Source organism: Nicotiana attenuata, unplaced genomic scaffold, assembly GCF_001879085.1.
Source record: "Nicotiana attenuata strain UT unplaced genomic scaffold, NIATTr2, whole genome shotgun sequence".
Taxonomy (NCBI): Eukaryota; Viridiplantae; Streptophyta; class Magnoliopsida; order Solanales; family Solanaceae; genus Nicotiana; species Nicotiana attenuata.
In genome coordinates, this window is record NW_017674778.1 from 37458 (window position 1) to 42807 (window position 5350).

At 32.3% G+C, this 5350-nt stretch overlaps 1 non-coding gene across 1 annotated transcript; it reads left to right on the plus strand.

Annotated features, from left to right (window-relative positions):
• Positions 1 to 3191: 3191 nt before the first annotated feature.
• Positions 3192 to 3265, plus strand: TRNAR-ACG. The gene has a single exon. It is a non-coding gene; the product is annotated as a tRNA-Arg (tRNA).
• The last annotated feature ends 2085 nt before the right edge of the window (positions 3266 to 5350 follow it).

The window sequence follows — 5350 nt, forward strand, 5'->3', positions numbered from 1 at the left end:
GTTCAGAAGCCATAGAAGGGAAAAGTCTTATATGTACATCAAAATCTTTTACAAGGGCAACACGGCCCGATGGAAGCTCTTTACAAAGGCCAAAGCAGTCTCGGGAGAAATACAAAAACTATTTAAGAGCCTAAATGGCCTGGTCATCTTCAGAAGCAGCATCTCCGCCCTCGGGGTCTTCCCCACCTTCGGACTAGCTCAAGCTCTCAGGATCATCATCATCCTCGGGATAAGCTAACCTTCTAGCTTCAACTTCAAGTTCCTTAGCGCTCTCGATCTTAGTTATAAGGTCGAAGCCCCGAGTATGGATTTCCTCAAGAGTCTCCCTCCAGTATTGACATCTGGCATGCATTTAATGCCTTGGAAACTGTACCGATAGGATGTTTCGTTGACCTTTTGTCGCTTACGTCATGATTTATCGAAGTGAAGATCGAGGATTCATATCGTTTCTTGTCACTTACTCTCCAAAAACGAGGGGACTATCTGTATACGGGTAAAATCGAGCTCAATGCTCGACCGAGCTCGGTGCTCGATCGAGCATCTGGAACGATAATTGGATAGGATTCGAAGTTACAAAAGAACCCAAGCTCGATATCGAAGTTCAAAGATCGATCTAAAATCCAACATGGTCAGTACATGACGGTATCTGACTTGAATGTGTCGCCAAGGGCATCAGACTTGCCCTCGTATTTATCGAAGGCATAACTGACCTCGTTCCCAGTGACCTCGAAGAAAAGCTTTGCCAACTCTTTAGAACAGGGGTCCATGATTCTAGCCACTGACTAATCATTATGGCGTAAATCATGGAATTAGTCTAAAAAGGAGCCAACGGTCTTCTAAATCAAGGACCTGTGTTTATTATAAAATATTGTGTAAAAGGATAGATCTCCGTCAATAAATAGAGGGGACTCATTTGTTCAAAGAACACATTGTAATACACTTCTAAGCAATATACTGGTACTTCTAGTTTCAATTTATTTTGCTCTGTCTTCCATAATATCATTATTGGCTAAAGGGAAATCAATCTGATAAGGCCAAAGTTTGCTCCGTTTGTGAAGGTTGTATCTATCTTTTATTTGCTTATTTCTACGTTTATCTATTTTCTCGTCCTTGTATCAATTTATATCACGTATCTTTAGAACCGCGTATAAATTCAATTATTATCCGAATTTAAGGGTGAACAACTGGGTCTGTTTGTTGTTGTTATTGTTGAATTATGCAACAATAATCCAATGCTTTATATATTATCTGAATTCAATGAATCTTTTCTTGTTTATTTCTACAAACACTTGGTACAAGATAGTCTATTCTAGAAAACATCAAAGTTGTCAATCAAAAAGGAAAGATAAATTAAGGATAACAATATAACAGTACATAAAAAGATTCCTCAACACCATTTTCCTCAGTTTAATAATACTAACAGAAACAGATGTATTGGGGCCACAACACTTGGGAATTGGGAGAGGAAAATACCAAAGCTTGCATGATTTTTAATACTCCACTTGGTTCAAGGTATTTTATATGTTATAAACAGGAATAACAGGATGACCAATAGGACAAATTTGACATTTTATTAGAGATACTAGATGAGGAAAGACTCGTATACGGGCCCAACATTGCAATTTTATTAAAATTATTATTTGTTGGTGTTTAGTTAATTAACTTTTGAGGTTTAACAAGCTATATTTTTTAAAATTACTTTTGAATATATAAAAATATTTAGTTTGAAATCGTCTTCAAATAGTATGAATAAATGAAAATCATTTAATTTTTATTTTCAAATTGCTTCCAGATAGTATGGGTAAATATGAAAATCTTCTAAATATTGATACTTCTTTTTGTTGATGTTTTATTTAAAAATTAATTTTATTTTCTCTATGGAAACTTTTATTTGAATAAAACAAAATTAATAATTTTTGAAAATGAGAAAAAGATTTGCACTGCACAAAAGTCTAATCAACACATGCATAGTGCATTTAAAGGAGAGTTGTGGCTAGAGAAATATGGGATCCACATGTATTTTGCGTTTAAAAAATGCAAACATAAATTTTTTATGAAATGACATATATACCCTTGGTCAACCATCTTTTCTTTTCTATATAATAGAAAATTATGCATAGAAAGAATCCAAATTGTCAATCAAAAAGGAAAGAAGAAGTACTACTAACTACTAAGATTATACCAACATTATAGTAGTACATTATTTTAAGATTCCTCAACACTATTCTACCAGTTTAATACTAGTACCAGAAACAGATGTGAGATGTCTGTCGAGTGGAAAAGCATTAATAATAATGGCAAACAATGAGTGGACCAGCTCAATCTTCAGTTTTCACCTGTGAAATTAGGCTTGTTAGCACTCAATTGGAAGACAATAATGATAAAAATCAAAGAGTGGAGAACCTTCAAATCGTGAAGTGAATGGCAACCTTAAAAAAAAACCTAGTGCATTAAGCTCCCAGTATACGCGGGATCTAGGGAAGCGCGGGATCACAAGGGTCTATTGTAACCTTACCCGGCATTTTTTCAAGAGATTGTTTTCACGACTCGAACCCTTAACTTGCAGGTCACATGGCAACGACTTTACCAGTTATGCCAACGCTCCCTTCTGAATGGCAACTTAATGATATAGGAGTAATTATTATTTATATTTTAAAAGTGAAATATTAGATAAGCATTTTGATCTTAGTTGCTTGGTGGGATCGTCACTGCTTTCTTAAGAGGAAAGTTTGAATTAATCAGTTGTCCTGCAATAATTGAGGTCCATTTTGATATTTTAATTCATTAAAGAGCAACCTTCTTAGATGTGTATTACTCATCCATTCACTTTTACTTGTCCAATGTACAAAAAATAAATTTTCACTTTTATTTCTCCATTTTAGCAAATCAAAGAGAAAAATAAATTTTTTTATTTTGTTTTATCATTATCAATAACTACTAATTCCCAAATCATTTCCCAATTTTTTTCAAATGTTATCATTATTATGGGTAAAATTGTAAAATATATATTTTAAAGTTAAAATTGGATAACTAAAAGTGAACTCCCTTCTCTCCCACTTCACACCTCGGAACGCACCCTTCTTATAGAGATAAACGCACTTTCACATCTTCTTAACCCGAAATGGCTGGGGAGAGGAAAGCTTCCTTTTTTTGAGGGTACTCCCGGGAACAGATCCAGTGGAGACGGGGTGGGGCCTGTAGCTCAGAGGATTAGAGCACGTGGCTACGAACCACGGTGTCGGGGGTTCGAATCCCTCCTCGCCCACAACCGGCCCAAAAGGGAAGTACTTTTCCCTCTGGGGTTAGGAAAATCATGATCGGGATAGCGAACCAAAAGCTATGGAACTTGGGTGTGGGTCTTTTGTCGAAATGGAATGGCTTTTCTTTTCTCTTTTTATTTATTATTTATCGTGAATGGGGGAATCATTACACATAGTATGCCCGATCAGCGTATATGTGACTCAAGCCCAACAAAGAACTCAATAGTAACAAGCCAAGTGTGTCAATTATATTAGCTTAACTTGTTTTATAAGAACACATAATCAAGTTAATGGTAGTTCACATTTAGTAAAACATTCCAATAACTAAGGCTATTTTTGGAACTACATCACTTTTAGCTGATAAAATAATCACCTTAAAAATATTTACACGCATCAATATTCAATAATCCAGAAAAATATATACCAAATTACCAATACCAGTGTGCATATTAATTAACAAGATATCGAACCTGAGAATAATAATATGAAACAATAGTCAACGGGACTAGTAGTTAGTGAAATTAAAATAATATATGATAATATTAAATACTTTACAACTAAGGAGTAAAGTAACTCTAAATCTTGCATAAGCATGGACTTTGAGATTACGTCTATCTAACAACACTAATAGCAACAAGTCTCAGGTTGAGGGATTCAACCTAGTTCTCAAAGAAATTAAGTCCAAATTTCCTAGTATTTTCTTAAATTTAAGTTTCCTTTTCAATATAATACAGAAAAGTCCACCTTCTCGCCGTTTACAATATTGTATGCATGAAATGAAAGGTGACACAATTGCTTACACAATTAAGTTATTAGACGAAGTAGTGCTACAAAAGATATGCTACTTTCTCATCATTCATAAAGTTTTTGGTTTCATTGCTTTTTATTGTGACATATATTTAAAGAAAATAAAATTCAACGTTTGAAAGCAACAATTAGAGAGTAAATCTTTCAACGGGGACGAAAATCTTATTTAAATGTTACTATGGCTTAATTAGTGAGAATAAAATAAGATATCTTGATAATTTTTTTGAAAATTAGCTGTTTGTCCATAGATAAAATATGGAATATCTATACTTCAGTTAAAAATTAATTTTACTATTTCATCCATATAAAATAACAATAATTACTCACGAAACTTCTAATTCTTGAAATCAAAATACTCTCTCTCCCAACTTATGTGATACTTTTTGCTTTTCAAGAGTAAATTTCAATGATCTTTGAAGGTAAGGGAATTATATATTTATGGCACACTTTATATCATAAATTTAAAAAAATTAAATATCAATTATCATCATATAAAACGGGACTAGGGAGTACCACTTTTGCTTTATTTTATATAGCGCATATCAAAAGATATTTTTTAAAATTATGATTTTAAATGTATTGCTATAGTTTTATGACTAAAAAAATGTCATTCAAAATAAAATGAAAGCTTAAAATTAAAAAAAAAAAAAGATCAAATTTAGAAATTTATCTTGCTCTTTCAAACGAATTCAAATGAAAAGAATCTCATATAAAAACAAACAAAATGGATATATGAGCTATAAAAATACTTTAAAATATTAAAAGAATATTTCAGAGCGCAAATTATGGACAATTTAAAATGGGAAGCGAGCATAGAATGAACGAAGTAACAACTCAAGCATGAAGCTTGCATGGGTTGAGTTCCCACCAATCTCTGTGTTACTCCCCTGTGACTTTCTTATTCATAAATACATAAAAGGAATAATATATTCTTATATTTAAAAATATAATTTTAAACCTTTTATTTTTTTAAATAAAAAAATTAACAACACACAAATATTATGATATGTGTAATATCACAAGTTTAAAAATTTTCCTTCTTAAAATTCATGCCGAATCAAATCAAATAAATTGAAACAAAAGGAACACTAAAGTAAGTCCGAATTCCGATTACTGCTATATTTAAAAAAGATTTAAATATATCACTCACAAGATTATTAAAAAAAATTACACACAATTTTCTTTTAAGTAATTTAATTATATAAATTATTGTTGCCTATGTAGCTCGGTGTTTGAAATGTGAGTAGGCAAAGTACGAGTATCAGAGACCTGCTGGTTTGTTT